Genomic DNA, 17,422 nt, shown 5'->3' on the forward strand with positions numbered 1-17,422 from the left:
CCTGGAGTGAGCTTGTAAAATGAAAATATAAACTGAATACCATTGGTTATTTATAACTACATTAAGTCATCAAGTCCCTTGCCTACAGCCAGTTTAGAAAAATGGCACATAGAGTTTCCTCAATACTTCAGAACTTATTATTCAAAGCCGAAAAATTAATTCCTTACTTGATGAACAGGTGACCAAAGCCATTGTTTTATACCTTTATACGACTACTTGGCTTATCCAACAAGTGGTTACCACAAAGCAAGATACCAAGTCTAAGACATAATCAGATGTCTATGTTATGAAAATAGATAATATCCCTGAAAATAGTTAAATATCCCAGAATATATTTAGGAAGATATCTAATACCCATGTACAAATTACATGAGGTATGTTTTGATTTTTCAGGCAAATTTTACTGTTGTAGGAGTGTTAGGTAATAAGAGTTCCTCTCTGAATATAAATTAGTCATATAATTAAGTCATTTCACCTGCACGTACCATCACCGCTCTTTGAAAAAATGTGAATGACAGGTAAGCACATGAATAACACTGAAATAAAACCGAGAAGGAGTCAGAAAAGATACCTGGTGTGAGTATTGTTTTAGTTTTCGAAGTAATTACATTTAACAAACACATCCAATACTCTCGAGTGAAAACGAATGAACTCTTGTGGTACAAATTTAATTTCCTCTACTTAATTAAAGATTTATTCGAACCCAGTTTTATCAAAGAAATTGTTATGCATTTATTTGTAAAATATTTTTTTACACCCGGCAAAAGAGGGTTTCCTCTTAGGAAAAAATAAAAAGCAACAGGGAAAGGTTTTACAGGTGATTTTTATGTGTAAACTTATATGTCCCTAAAATATTCATATGCTTGTTAGACATCGAAGGAGAGTGGTCCCCATAGAAATATCTTCTGGCAATTGATTCTCATTCCACCAGCCAATGAGAAATCGTTTACGAAGACGCTTTGCCAAAAAACGAAGCTTTCAGCCAATGAAAGAGGGCGTTATGGTGGTTATGGTGGAGGCCTCTGATTGGCCAAAACAATTCCTGTCCTGGCATCGGAAGGCTCAGAGTAGTTCCAAACCGGAACACGGACGGATCTCTTTGTAAATGAGAGCTTGAGAAGTATAGAAAAAGATTCTGGTAAGAGCAAGGCGTTTCAATTCGGTTTTCTTACATTCTTAAGGGATAGATATTCTGACCTTTTTAGATTCTGAAAGTTCGAATAGCCATTGGCTACCAGAAAAATGCCTACCAAAGCGGGTGCTGTGGTCACGGAATTTAGAATTTGGAACTTTTCTAAAGAATTTTTGTAAGTTAAGTCCTTCGTAGCTGGAAGGCCACGGTATACTTTTCAAAAATTGACTTTCCAAATTTTTGTGATGATTCTAAGTGTGGCTCGGGGTCCATGGCAGAGCCTTTACCGTAAGTGTACTAAGGTGATGAAGAGAGTAAGAGGCCCGATGTGGACATCTGGACTCTGTAAACCAACACAAGCAACCTCTGCCAGTCCTTTCCGACCTCGAATAATGTGGGAAAGAGCCAACTATCTCGATTCATTGTGTTATGAGTACCCAAAATGACAAGTATGATAGATGCAGTTAAAATTATTATCTATGAGTAAAAAAACAAAATTCAATTGATGGTAGGCCAGAGATGAGACAGCCCGTAAGTGCCATCATCCATGTCTTTAAAGTGGCTTTAAAAATCCACGAAATATTAAGGTTTATTTACATATTCTCAGTTTGGGCAACAGTAGTAGTCAACGGTCATGTACTGTACTTTCTGAATCAGTATCTACAATCCGTAACTTATTTCATCTCTTAACCTGTAATTAAGGTGACTAGACTCTTTGCCTGCCGAATAATCATCACGAATTTGCAACATACTGCTTAAATTAGGGGAACAACCGTGATCATGGGTTAATTTTGCTCAGGACTACTGAACGGTGAGCTACGGCTTTTATTTCACCTTTTATTTCTTTAATCATTTAAAGATATGGCTATTGATCTAGGTTCGGGACAGTTTTAACTGATTGGTTTGAGATTTTGTAGTAACATAACGCTTTTCACGGCCATCAAAAGCTCAAAAGGACACTCATAGGTTGTGTTGATTTTTGCACCCTTTTCTCGGTGGGTAGTATCGACGGATGCCAGGTGAAAGGTGTGTTTAACGTGCACGAGCGCCCACGTTGAACACAGGCTTTTGCATTCGTTCAGTACTGTATCTTATATCCGAGATGAAGAGGAAAGTTTCTATAGTCTCACCAGCGTTTCAGGTTGAGCTCTGGAGCCTCAGCCACGCCCACCTGTTATGCCATTAGCCGGGTTTTAAGAGAAAAATTCTGGATTCCCTCGATCAGCTTAGGATTTATGTAGCGTTCGTTTGTTAGTCTCTCTCTCTCTCTCTCTCTCTCTCTCTCTCTCTCTCTCTCTCTCTCTCTCTCTCTCTCTCTCTCTCTCTCTCTCTCCATTGGTAATAAACTGCCAAGTACTTGCAGAATCAACATCACGAATTCGTAACTTAGTTCATCACCTTATCTATAATTCATGTAACAATTATTTGAGTACCGGTTGAATAACCATCACGCAATTTGCAGCATACTGCATATATTAGGGGAATAACTGTGATTGCGTGTGAATTGCTTGCTTCCTGAGTGGTAAACGACGGATTGCAGTGATTCCCAACTCTCACATCTCAAATAATTTAAAGCTTTGGCCATAAAGTCAGGCTCAGGACAGTTTTTAACTGATATTTTTTTTATAATATGAAGTTTCTCAAACATTGTCATCTTAAGCACAAAGGACGCACATTGTGTCGATTTCTGCAATGATTTCTCTGAGGGTAGGATCCATGGATGCTAGGTGACAGGCATTAGCAATTTACACACACGCACGAACCTACAAGCGCACGATAAAAGCAGGCTTTATTGCAATTGTACAGCTCTTTATCTTTTATCAGAAATTAAGAGAAAGCCTCCCAATTAGTCTTTCGTCAGCCGTCCGCAAGTTTGACAGCTCGAAGCCTCTGCCTCGCCTACCTGTTATTTCATTAGCTGGGGATTGAAGAAAATATCCGGGATTCCTTCGGTTATAAAGGATATTAGGTTAGGGCTTATTTATCTCTCTCTCTCTCTCTCTCTCTCTCTCTCTCTCTCTCTCTCTCTCTCTCTCTCTCTCTCTCTGATTCAAGCCTCCGAGAATTTCCAAGGACGTTTTTCGGTAATCAAAATTTGAAACATTTTATAGGACAATAATTATATGGTCTTGTATCTGTTTCTATTTAATTTTATGCGTCCATACATTATTTAAAAAAACTCACTTCATTTAACCAAAATCCACCTTCAAACAAAACTCACCGCCGTTGTTCCCAAGTGACGTAAAAGGTAACTGGAAGTGCTTGGCTCTGGCCCAGTGGGGCAGGTGAGTCAGTCAATCACCTGTCTTGTTCAAGACGGGGTGGTGGACGTATAAGTGTTAATGCCTAAAATTCTTCGAATCTGTGGAAAAAACTTACTTTTTGGTGTTATTTGCATAGTAAGTCTTGGGTAGCAGAGGTGTTTGGGTTCTTGATTTTCCTTACATATTGGTAGACGTGGTGGCAAGTAGTTAAATAGTGAGATCAAGTCACGTAAACAACTAGATGTCGGCGGTATCAGGGTGGGATAGATCCTAAGGGTACCGTAACATTTATCAGGAAATATATAGTGGAATTCTGCTATAGACTACCCAAAAGGAAGGTCTCTTGCTTATGCTGTTGGTACACATGCAACTTAATGTTTTAAATATCCTTATAGTACATTGTGAAATTGTTAAATCTGGTGGATTTGCGTGTATGCCTACGGGGCGGGGAGCGTTGTTTATAACTTGTATTTATTAATAGTGAGATTTAAAGTCACGTAAACAACTGGATGTTGGCGGTACCACGGTGGGATAGATCCCAAGGGTACCCATGACAAGTAAAGGTGAGTGTAACTTTTATTAATATATTAGCTTCGTCATATATTAGGTAAGTAAATATGGTGACTGGATATTATTGTACGAAGACTTTTATCAAGGAAAAAGCCTGTAGGACTATAACTAAGGATAGATCGAAGGAAAGTCCACTGCTTATGTTGATGGTATCCATATGTAAATTACGTGTTTTAAGCATCATTACGTCACTTGTAGTCCGCGTAGGCCTGCAGGGTTGGGTAGAACCTTAGAACGTGAGAAAATGAAATAATTTTTGTTAATCTGCGATTACGATCAAGTTTGGTGGTGACCATATTACTAAGCAAAATTAGGTTTGCAAATTTATGATTGGCTTTAAAACGTATATTCTGTGTCAAAATACTTTTAATATTTAAGAATTATATCGTATTGATATTAGCTACTTAAAGGGAATATTTTGTAACTTAAATACGAATGGAATTTCAAACCACACTGCAAGTGTGGCAGTGTTCACATAATGGAAAGTATTTGTCGAAATTAATCTTTACACCCTTGCATTTTGGGTTTAGCCAGCCATAGAAGGTAAATTAAAGTAATTTCCGTCTGGGATGTTATTTAATCAGCTGAATCTTGTTTCTTTGCTATGATGAAAAGTGCCTATGGTAGCTGATATTAAGGATAAACTCCATTTCTTGGCCGTTGAAAATTACAGCACTGTCAATGTTGGTGCAATTTTAGCTTTTATGTATAGTGTTCGGTAGTCAGGATTGTGGTATACATATTTTGCGATTATTACTGCAGTATAACATTTATCGGGAAAAATATAATGGAATTCTGCTATAGATGGCAGAAAAGGAAGGTCCATCGCTTATGCTGTTACTAAGGGATTCGGAGTTGATGAAACACGTTTTTTCGGCAACCATCAAAGCATCGGATAAAGGTGAAAGTTGGCAAGTGTATATTTGATAACCCTACCTAAGTTTTGCAAGTATTTAGTACCCAAGTTCGATAGTTTTGATATTCGTAGAGTAAAATGAAGTCGCCGATGCCGGAACCAAGAAAATCACAGACAAGGATTCTAAAACCATCCGTGACGTAAACATATGACGTCCTGAGGCTCCGCCCATCCACCAGGTTACTAACGCTTACACAGTCTAATCTCAAACAAATTCGATAATGGCCAGCAGGATATGGAATTGTCCCCGTGGTTGCAAGCCTGCATTTGTGCTAGGGTTTTCCACTTTGCATACAAGCGAGAAGACCCGTGGCAAGATTTACTCTAGTGTGAATAGGTAATTATTTCTATAGCGGGTCATAGTTACTTGGCCATCCCAAAGTGTGGGCAGGAGCTGTCAGACAATCACCTCACTTTGAGGAAGAGTACTGGAAGTCGGACAGGATCCAGTCATCATTTACATCGTTAGCGACGATGAGGACGGGGATGATGACCTCTTCCTCGAGAGTGACGATAGAGACATTATGTAAATAAATTATATATAGTGTTAAACATTTTATTTTATAATATCTAAAACATATTTATTAAAACACAATGACAATAATACGTTCCTATTCAAAACTGATTTTATTATATTTTCATTCTTGCATAATGATATAAATCAGTTACATTTGATTGATATTGGCAGGTAAATAATAGCTTGCCTCAAAATCTTGACTCCTACCATTGCAGCGAGTATACGAGCGCTGTTTAGGTATGTATGATATAAATAAAAGAAAAAGAGAAATAGCAGGTTGATTAATCAAATAGAAACAGTGGCGTTGTGACCTTTATGACTAACAATTTGAAGGAAAATGAGGTATCGTTGCTTTTCATTTGAATTCCACTTCTACCGACCGCCTTGATTTACTGCAAATGGAAGGCTTAGTGTCGAAACCTGAGAAAAACAAAACGAGTTGTCCTTCTGTATTCCCACTCACAATAGATGTAAGATCTAACAAATGAGCTATAGACTGGTTCATTGTGTGGATGAATTGCATAAACTTTATTATTTGTAAAGTAGAAACATTACAGTATCAAGAGAAACAAATAATTCCAAGCTAACAACTTAGTCCCAACAACTGCTGTAGTTATGATGAAAACTCTACTACAAAATAATAATAATAATAATAATAAAATTATTGAGAATGATAATGCCGTCAGGGGACGATGACAAATTCTGCTCATATCAATGATACTAACAAGTCAAGAGGTGGTTTGCTCACTTCTCCCCAAATCCCCCCCTGTAGGCGGAGCTGTGTGTGCCTCCTTATTGCGTCAGCAGGTGAATTACCGTAATGAGCAGGTACCGCCAAGATATGTCGCCAGCCACCTCACGTACAGTAGTTACCCCAGGTGGGAGGCGACTCCACCCAGCTGATAGACCTTGTCTCTTCACCTTGCATTGACATCAATTAGTGAACGCAGGCATGTTATCGGCAAGTGGGGCAGAGCCACAGTAGACATCTCTTCATCACTTCTCAACGTGGGTGAAGCCTCATGACGTCATAGAGTTAACGTCACTATTGTGTTCAAAACTCTACCTATTTTGATGGCTCTGCAACGAGAACTTCATGAATGTGAGGTACTAAATAATACTTGCAAAAAACATGGTAGTGTTATAAAATATACACTTGCCAACTTTCACTTTTATCCGATGCTTTGATGAAAAGGTGTTGCCGAGAAACCGTGTTTCATCGGCTCTGAATCCCTTAGTAGTACACATGCAAGTTGATGTTTCAAGTATGCTTATAGTACAATGTGAAACGGTTAAATCTGGTTGGTTTGTGGGTATACTTAGGGCAGGGAGTGTTGTTTGTAGAATTTATAACAGTATAACTTTTATATGTTGATCTTAGTTACGCGCAAGTCAGGTAAGGTGATCAGACTACGGCACTCCACAAAAATGTTCCATTTGAAAATCGTTTTGCTCTTTTTGTTAGAATTGCCTTACTTTTAAGGAAATGGATTTGCTGTACGTACTTGATGGGTTATAAAGCTTGTTTTTGGCAGAAATAGGATGTCTTGAACGGATCCATTAGCCAGCGTTAAATCTGAGTGGTCTTCACTGCCAGTCAAAAATTGTTTAGTTTATCGTATTACTTTTTGTAATAGAATCCAACTGGAATTTTAGCCTAAGGTGACTGCTTGCAAGGCTTTATAAAGTCTAGCATTCCATGAACTTTTTTGCGTTAGTTTTAAGGACATGGGGTAACAGTTTGTTATCGTTCATACTTAGTTAGCCAGACATTTCAATCATTTTTAGCCTTGATTACGGAAGTCTAACTGTGAGAAACATGTGTGTCTTATGATAATAAGTACTATATAAACTTATAGTTCATCCATAATTGTAAAAAACATATTCGAAAGCCCGCGGACCAGAAGAATAGGGCCATTGCGCACCAAGCCATATTGAAGGTGTTGCAGCAATATTTGAATGCGCTGAGATCATTCTTTCACTCTGACTACGTCTCAAAATACGTTCTCAAAATGTTGATTAGTGTAAGATTGTAATTTAACGATGGTCTCTCGGATAATCCGTAAAAAAAGCCTAGTTAGCCCATTGAGTATGCTAACAGTGACATAACAGTATTGTGGCGGTGCGTGAGCCATACCTGTTACCTTCCCGCGTTCTTTCCCGTAGGGGAGTAGTGCCGTCAGTGCACCTCATGTGGTGCATTGTAGGCATTACTTAAGGTTCTTCGCAGCGCCCCTTCGGTCCCTAGCTGCAACCCCTTTCATTCCTTTGGCTGTACCTTCGTTCATATTCCCTTTCTTCCATCTTACTCTCCAACCTCTCCTAACAATTGTTTCATAGTGCAGCTGCCAGGTTTCCCCCTGTTACACCTTTCAAACCGTTTTACTGTCAATATCCGTTTCAGCGCTGAATGACCTCATAGATCCCAACGCTTGGCTTTGGCCGAAATTCAGTACTCTATTCCATTCTATTCTGTAGGCTTTCTCAATGATAGTGGTGTAATGCACACCATCATAATACTGGGAATAAGAGAAAAACCTTTGGGCAGTCGTTTTGGTAGAACCAGCATTCATTTAGAACATCTGACAGTCAGCTGTGCTATGATAAAATATCTGGGCATGGTAGTTCGTTTTAGGCTGGAAGGAACCATATTATTATTTTGAGTAAGGTGAGAATGTTAGTTTACTTTTGAAAAGAATAAAAATGATGAACTGGACATTCAGGAGTGGAACAGACGTTTAATACTGCTGTAGAACGTTATTTTTAAAATTGATGAAGTTATGCTCCCAAGTGCTGCTGTATCGTTATTGATATCAGTTCATACCTGAGTGAAGTACAGTAAATCATATTGGTGGTGAAATTCACACTGAAGAGTAGTTGGTAAATGCACAACTAACATTCGAGCACAGCGCAGGAAATTTGAACAAGGTGCCTCGACATGTCCCACTCCATTTACGCAAACTTACTGAAGCTGAATCTACTTAAATATAATAGAAGAGGTTATAGATGTACAGACCTCACGCTTTATAAGGATATAACGTCGTGGAAATTGGGTATTGAATCTAGTTACTACATTCATTGACTAAAAGGGCTTTTACTGTTGAACCCCGTACGGGGTTAGTGCCGTCAGTGAACCTCATGCGGTGCACTGTAGGCATTACTTACGGTTCTGTGCAGCGTCCTTTCGGCCCCAGCTGCAACCCCTTTCATTCCTTTTACTGTACCTCCATTCATATTCTTTCTTCCATCTTACTTGCCTTACACCCTCCTAACAGTTGTTTCATAGTGCAGCTGCGATGTTTTCCTCCTGTTACACCTTTCAAACATTTTTACTGTTAATTTCCCTTTCAGCGCTGAATTACCTCATAGGTCCCAGCGCGTGGCCTTTGGCCTAATTCTATATTCTTTTCTATTCACTGTAGAAGTATGGTGTTACTGAAAACTCGAGTAAGACACTGAATAGTGAACCATCACTATAACAAGGCTGGGAACTTGATTCAAGTGTTTCTGTTCGTATGAGTAAAGAAAAGTTCTGTTGCTGCAGAGTTTAAATACTCTAAGCTTCAAAATGAATGAAATGGCTTTTTTTCATGCTGCTCTCGTCAAGGGTTGAACTATATTCATTCGTTAACGAATTTGTCCAGTTGTCGAGACAAAAGGGATATTCAGCTTCGGAGCATAATTCAATATGATGATCTCCAGTTCAGAGTGACATTCATTTGAGCATTTATCCCCGTAAGCGGGTAGTGCCATCAGTGACCTCACAGTGCACTGTAGGCATTACTTGAGGTTCTTTGCAGCATCCATTTCACTCATTTTACTATACCTCCGTTCATATTCTCTTCCTTCCATCTTACTTCTCACCCTCTCCTAACAATTGATTCATAGTGCAACTGCGAGGTTTTCCTCCTGTTACACGTTTTAAACCTTTTTACTGCTTCCATTTCATTGGTGAATGACCCCGAGTACCGTAAGTGCACCTCATACAGTGCACTGTAGACATCACTTGAGGTTCTTTTCAGAGTCCCTTCGGCCCTAGCTGCAACCCCTTGTATTCCTTTTACTGTACCCCCGTTCACGTTCTTTTTCTTCCAAGGTACTTTCCGCCCTCTCCTAGCAGTTAATTCATAGTGCAACTACGGGTTTTTCCTTCTAACACCTTTCGAGACTTTTTACTGTCAATTTCAGTGTCAGCGCTGAATGACTTCATAGGTTCCAGCGCTCGACCTCTGGCCTAAATTTTATATTCTGTTCCATTCTCTTAATCACTTCAGTGCTTTGGTGAAAGTAATTATGACAGGAGAATATCAGAAGGTAAATTCACTAATGTTTTAAAAACCCGAGTTGAAAATATGATCCATTAGTGATGACTTTAAAGTTAACTTAAAAGTCTTTGAGTGATGAAGTGATGAAAATTTCTGAACACTAATGATGGGGAGAGAGAGTGTGGCCTTTTTGTTTTTTACTCATTTTTATCAGAAATTACTTGTAAGTTAACTGTCCTAACCTGGTTTTGAGTTGGCTTTTTATTTTTAAGTCGACATAGACCTAATACCAAATTAATGACATTCTTAAAAAGGACAGTTAGTGATCACTATCAAATTGATTTGCCTCATGGCTAAGAGTGGTTTTATAGGAATGGTACGCCATTAAGGAGAGTTTCTGTATTTAGAGGCACTCAGAGGTTATTGATATCCCAAGTAAATTAATTTGAATTTCTGAATACAGTGATAATGCTTTGAAATAGGGCTGGATTGAGAAAATGCGGATGATTTGAGTTTTAGCGGGAAAAAACGCCTTGATAATTGAAAAAATACCTTTAGTTTTCCCCTGGTACCCAACTTGTATGGCAATGTATTTGTACATTTTTCGGCTAGTCTTAGTCTTAGGATTTACGTCAAAAGTGGGGAAAGCTGAGGTATCAAAACTGTTCGTTTTCCTCGCTGTACCTCTTGCCCAGCTAAGGAAATACCTTATCTGAGTGATAATGAATGGTTGAGTCAATTATTTATCATTAACGTAGGAATATTATCTGAATGTGAAATGTTACTTAAACAATTTCGTTCAAGTACATTAAGTAGTTGAAATGAGCAATGCTGTCAGAATCAATCAGTCACGTACAGATTTTGAACAACTGGGTAATTCAAAGATCGTATTTGATATCAGGAATTCGTAGCAGTAATGATTGGCAGTTGCAGTGGACAAACAATACTGAATAGTATTTATTCATTGAGTTATTTTTGTGTCGTGTGGCATGACAGCTGTAAGGAAGATGATATCAAGGGACATTCAAAACCAGTCCCTGTAGTAGGATAATGCCGTCAGTGCACCTCGTGCGGTGCACTGTAGGCATTACTTAGGTTCTTTGCAGCGTCCCTTCGGCCCCTAGCTGCAACGCCTTTCATTCCTTTGACTGTACCTCCGTTCATATTCTCTCTCTCACATCTTAATTTCCACCCTCTCCTAACAATTGATTCATAGTGCAACTGCGAGGTTTTCCTCCTGTTACACTTTCCAAACCTTTTTGCTCTCAATTTCTATTTCAGCGCTGAATGACCTTACAAGTCCCAGCGCTGGGCCGTGGGCCTAAATCCTATATTCAGCAATGTTCCATTCAAAACCAGTGATGAGGTGATTTTCATTGAGGAATTTTGGCGACTTATCTGTAATTATTTAAATCGATTTTTTTTCTGATTAATAAGTTGTCGTTAATGTAGATCATAAGAAGTTGTCGTTAATGTAGATCATTAGAAGTTGTCGTTAATGTAGATCATTTTTTGTTTACAGACAAGGCTTCGCTTGAAAGCCTAAACCTAAGGCCGGTTCGCTTTAAGTCGTTTCAACACCTCCATAAATTCGATTCGGTACAACCCAAGGTCACTAGATGAATTGTTCGTTTCAAAAGTCAGCGTCTCACTCAAGCAGAAGGAAAAATTACTTGATTGTTTTTACTTTCGAATCTTGTAAACCTTTCAACTCAATCCCTTACCAGAGAACTGAGATAAGTCCCTCAATAAAAGCAAAAATATGACGTGGTCCATTATGGCGAGCCTTAATGTTATTTCGCACTTTTGCATTTACGTTTGTGGGGTGAAAAGGGAGGTGGGTTAAATTAAAATTTCGAAATCGATGAGTAAGTTTAGATCAGCGAAATCAGTGAGTAAGTTTGGATTCTCGAAACGGAGACGTAAAGTTGAGATATTTTGAGTAAATTAGAATCGCGAAATTTTTGAAGAGTCAAGTTATCAAGATGCTAGATATCTGAATTATGTTAATTTTGTTCTAGTTGTAATCGATAAATTAAATGTTTGTTTACAACAGTAGACGTCAGCTTAATATCTATTACTATAACGCAAATAAGACTGTTTTGATAAATATGAGAATGATGAAATTGGTTTTTTAAAGATACCAAATTGGAGCGAGATCAAAATTTGTGTTCTTTTTTAATAAATCAGATTTGATTTTACCTTACTGAAACGACTTTGGTTGTATCAAAGCGACTTTATAGACGTATCGAAATGACTTAGGGAGCCCAGAACCAGGGACCAGGAAACAGGAACCAGGGACCAAGAACCAAGGATCGGGAACCAGGGACTAGGTATAGAATGCTGGTCAACCTTCACGACAGGCCAGGAACCGACCATTGCAATTGGTGAGTTAAATTTTTTTTCATCTGGTTGGATATTCTTTAAAAAAAAAACATTAATCTGTCGGTGACTCAAGGGCGGAAACCAGGGCATAAATATTTATATTTGTTAAAATAGGCGTGAGTCATTTTTCTAAACAAAAACAAAAACAAAAATGGAACGTTACTGAAGTTTTTGTATAAATAGTCTTGAGGTAAAGATAAGTCAATAAAATTTACTCAGTGCTGAATGCTGAACGTTTCACCAGAAGTGTCATGTTAAATTATGTAAACGTGAATAGGTACAGGAACTGAATTCTTACTTCATTTTTCAGCAGTATAATAGCCAGTACAAAAATGCTATATGGATTCCATAAGACAGAATAACATTCTTATGAAGCTCATTCCATTCATGATTTGATTCTCGTTTGATATTGAATGTTAGGTGTGTCTCGCTCAGTATACTTTATATAGGTATTCATTCTATGCGTCTGGTTTGTTTTTAAAACTATCGAACAACGCAAAATTGGTGAAGTGCTGTAAATTGATGCAGACAAATAGAAACAACTGGTCTCTGTTGTCTCTCGTAAAGGTGTCATTTCTAACACTGGTTGCTTGATAAATCAATTGCAGCCCATAGTAATTTTTGAAGAGTTGCTCTTGTGTTTTTAGAAAACCCCCAGCATCTCGTGAGGACAGCTTCACGATATCATTTTACTGACTAAAGGGTGTACTGTATATATGATATTTCACCCTTGCGACTGTTATTGCATTCTACAGCCTAACACCCTCATCATACATCTCTTAGGGAAGTTCAATGACGTTTTCTTAACGTCACAGCTTCCTCTCTTATAACTTAATTTTGTGTTATTTTGACCCTTCCACCGAAGGCAGCAAGCATAGCTTCTTACTCGTGAGCTCTTCACACCAAAGATAGCGTCTGAGTGTACGAATAATTAATTTCTTGCTTCTTAGGTCTCTGCGTTGTGAACAGTTGATCACGTCACATCCACGATAAAGCTGCTGCCTTTAAGTTCAATTTTCTACAACAACATAATGTGGCCAGGTACGCCTGAAAGGTAAGGAAATGCTTATCAATGTTTTTTTTCCATTATCACTGCTAAGGAAGCATATGGCATATGTACCGTGTATCAGAAAACAGCGATGACTGAAACGAATATAGTTCACTTTTTGTTCACTGATCTAGATTTTAATAAAATGGATGATTGTGTCCATCGTTAAGTTCAAAGATTGGCCTCGATGATGCACACTGGTCTGTTGCACGAATCCCCCAAGCTTTCATGGATGATGTGGAAATAGTTTGTCCTACTGAAGTATTTCAGTCAAATGTTGGTTTTCTCAAAAGATTTCCTGAAAGAAAAATATAAGGCAGAATGTCTGATTCGTCCCAGTTGGTATTGCTTTTTTGATATATGAGTCTAATGATAAATTGTGAAAGAATGAATGCAATAACCAGTTTGGTGGGAACATGTACAGTTCGTTAGTCTCATTTGCTTCTAAGCTTTTTGTAACATGACATTCGAAGTAACAAGGTTTGGCATAACAGTATAATAATTGTGCTAAGGACACTACTTATGAATACTTTCGATAAGTGTGACATCATCTGAAGCATTTGGTAACACTGCATTCAAAAAGTTATTTGCTCAGAAGGCTGTTTTGTAAAATGAGTAAGGTTTCCCTGATTTTGGTGAATGAGCAGAGCCCTTACAAATGACATTCCAGATTGCCTCTTCCGGTATTTATAAACGTATATTAGTTATCTGCTATTAAGTATATAAATTTTACAGTATAGATTGTAGTGGGATTTGTTTCCCACTTCAGTCTGTCACTTATACACACAACGCTGCCTAAACTCAGGTGGTGTGTAGAAGAACTATATCTTATTCAGCACATTAGGGGAAGGTTTAAGCTCTATCATTTCATATTCAAATAAGTTTTGATTCTTACAAAGATTATTTTCCTTTGCAGGGATCTTAGACCACTCACCACAGATGGACTTTCGACAGCCAGTTTAACCTAGGCCGAGGTTAGGCAAGCATGAGTGTAACCGCCTGATCACTCACATCACAGAGCACAAATAACTCCCTCAGAGATAGCATGCTGTTACCCAGGGCATTATCTTAAGGACTCGTGAGCCCTCTCCACTGAAAGATAACAATAGCCACTACCGTAGATCCCACCACCTGTGGACTGAACCCCAGTGCAAGGTAACACGAATATAAGAATGAATGCATCACTGTCCAGTGCAACAGGAAAACCCAGGGTGGCATCCAACAATTAGTGGAGCTAGCAAGCCATTCTGCAAGTAAGCTAATATCTAGGAAAGTAACTAATAGGCCTAAATCACAGTTACCCCTGCCATGTACGCAACCATTGCCCATGACTGAAGTGTGCTAAGCTGAGAGTGCTTAGATCTTGCCAGATACTACATAATACAATTGTCCAAAAGCAAGAAGTGTGTTAGAAAGACCACTGATATTGGGACTTTATATTGACCACTTGCCAAAGAAAAAAAATTAAAATTAAGTATGAGAACAGTTTTACATAGGAATACAATTTTTAACACTACCAGTGAGAACTAGACTTAAAAAGACTGATTCAAAGCACATGGGCGTTAATGATACAAACAATGGAAACATGTTTCAGTAACAACATAGAAAATGAAAATATAACGTTTCAGTAATAACATAGAAAATGAAAAAATAACGAAGTGTTACCGGCCCCCACGAATTTAATCATGCGTCAAGAACAAGAGTAAAAAGGTGGTATAGGAGTATTTAATCTCCGGAAGCAAGAAATTTAGAGAAATATGTATTAATTCACCTTTAATAAACTGCTTTCACGTATGTCTACACTTAAGACCACGAAGAATGAGAATTAGTGGGACCAGTTTGCTATTAACATATTAAAAATCTGAATGTTGTAAGCACGAGCCACCAAGAAATGTAACGACACAAGATATGTGGTTTTTCAAGAAAGCAATATACGAAAACTAGCGAGAGGACCTGCTTGATGAACCAAATGAGGGCTGACAGGAGTGACTTCCATCACCAAACAGGAAGGGGAAGCCAAACTGCTGAGCTATGCCGCCATAACCTGGATTATCATGGGTGAGTACTGAGGTATTTAGGAGTATGAAATCCTGTTTTAGCTTGTATGAGTCTGTGTTTAGATAGAGTATAACACTTTAAATTCCTATTTATTCTGCGGATGTGGGCACATAAGCAGAGAATTAGGAAACTGGAGCAAACCTGAGTGGTATCACCAAAAGAATAAAAGTATAAAGATGGTATTTACTGTAGCCTACAGCACAAATATTCATGTTCACAGACTTTCTGAAAGAGCTGAAATCAAAGACTTGGAAAGTAATTAAGAGAATGTAGCAAATCTATAAGAGATTCATACTGGGAATTTGATTTTGGGTGTGTGCTGTTCAAAGATGATGAAATTACAGGAAATCAGCTGAAGTGTAGAATTGTTTCATTTTATGAGATGTTTGGGTATTTCCAGTTGATGGCACACTTCTCAGTCATTTTGTCAAAGAAATCCAAAATTCGTCATCCTGAGGGTCGAGCTCAGAATTTGCAAGTTTTCTGAAATAATGATCTGTTGAGGATGCATATCCTTTAATCGAGACCGCTTATGAAAGGGGAGACTTTAGATCTTAAAGCAGCTGCATAAAATGCCTAGATTAAATCTCTCATTTAAGGAACTACAGTAGAAAAAAAAGTTTGCCTAGTCGTTCTAGTATGAAGTTAGACAACTCAAACGTAAATGTCCATTAGATGTGGTGGCTCAATCTGCTTAGCAGAGCTAGCCTACAAGTAGGACAAATGAATTTGGTGATATGTACAGTGCTTAAGCTTATTTATAGCCTAAGTCATATCCTCCTGGAGAAGGAGGGCGAAAGGTACGTTAGCTACCATGCAACTATTTTGCAACTTCAAAAAGCAAGTTGAAGCAACACGCCTTTAAAAAGAATGATATAAATACAAAATACCGATGCTTATAAGGAGTTTACAGGGGAACTATCGTATCATTTGGAACGGTTGTAAACTTTCTTACAACTTGATGATATTGGGAAGATATTCCTCAACAGCTTTGGTATAGATTTTAAATGCTAGAATTTCTGTACCTTTTAGACGTTATCAGTATCTAGTTAACTGTTTTTTCCTTTAGGCTGGCGACTTGGGGAAAACGGTTCGTCATGAGGAACAGAAGAATGAGTGGCCCTATTTGTTGTAGTATACTATAAGTCTTTCAAGCACTCTAAGATCGCTAGAATTAGGGCGAGTAAGGAATTCGTGCGGTGTCAAACGTCTTGTTATGATTAAAAATTTTGCCTTGTTAGAGCTTGCTCAAGTGAAATTCTTAAAAAAAAATTTCATTCATTTTAAAGATAACATCGAAACTTATTTGGCTTCATATTTGCAATACAAACTTAATTTATTTTCCGTAAATACAGAGATGACATAGCTGGTGGCCGCGCGCTCCCAAACCCCAAGTTTTCCTGACACGTGGTCAGTGAGGCATTTAATGGCCTGGTTCAACAAAAATAAATAAGGTAATCACCTCAAACAGCCAGTCACTGGACAGTATGGATAGCCAAAGCGGATCAAATCTCCCCACCGCCAAAATCTTTACTCCCATTTCATGTAAGCCGTTTATAACATATAGAAATACTTCATATTTTAGAAACAACAAGAGGCCTGTAATTAATGGTAAAAGATTTTTCTCTCATAAATGATGAGTAGTTTAACCCGCAGAGGCACTGAAAAAATACAATCACGTAACCTATAAATAACTGCTAAATAGAATATGGATAATAATCAAATGGCTTGAAAAGTCATTCCTGCCGAACCACCCTCACAAATTTTAAGTGTTAATGCATTAAAAACATTACGGTATTAGTATAAGAACTATGATTATTATTTCCTAAAAGCACACAAAGAAAGAAAAATCTTTAAGAACAACCAAAATTTACTCAACGCTGTTTTTTTTAAAAACGCAGTACACTAAATGACAGATCTCAGGCAAAGCCATAAACAAGGCATTGACCTCGAGGGTGAGATTTAGAAGGATTCAATAGATCTGCCAGTGCTGTATTCTTTTCCTGGCCACACCCTAGCGGTCTTAGAATGTTTGAAAGACTATGGAGTGGACTAAGCCAGTTTGTCACCTGGATCAAAAGAATTGTAAAAAGGTAAGACATTGATAAAATTAGAAATGTCCCACTAAATGCCTTTACTGTGTAAAGTTGAATTTCACTCTTTATGTAACGCCTTTGTTGTCCAAGAACATCAGTTGAAAGTGAAACTTCGTTACACAATAGATCAGACTCGACGGGAGTCAGTTACCGTACGTTGCCTTGAGAAGT

The 17,422-nt window shown here is 38.1% G+C and overlaps 1 long non-coding RNA gene across 1 annotated transcript; it reads left to right on the plus strand.

The window, feature by feature from the left end:
• Positions 1 to 1,032: 1,032 nt before the first annotated feature.
• Positions 1,033 to 17,248, plus strand: LOC136835143 (uncharacterized). Its single transcript, XR_010851998.1, has 5 exons — positions 1,033 to 1,138; positions 11,187 to 12,051; positions 13,000 to 13,103; positions 14,014 to 15,155; positions 16,225 to 17,248. It is a non-coding gene; the product is annotated as an uncharacterized lncRNA (long non-coding RNA).
• The last annotated feature ends 174 nt before the right edge of the window (positions 17,249 to 17,422 follow it).

Source organism: Macrobrachium rosenbergii, chromosome 55 (genome assembly GCF_040412425.1).
Source record: "Macrobrachium rosenbergii isolate ZJJX-2024 chromosome 55, ASM4041242v1, whole genome shotgun sequence".
NCBI lineage: Eukaryota > Metazoa > Arthropoda > Malacostraca > Decapoda > Palaemonidae > Macrobrachium > Macrobrachium rosenbergii.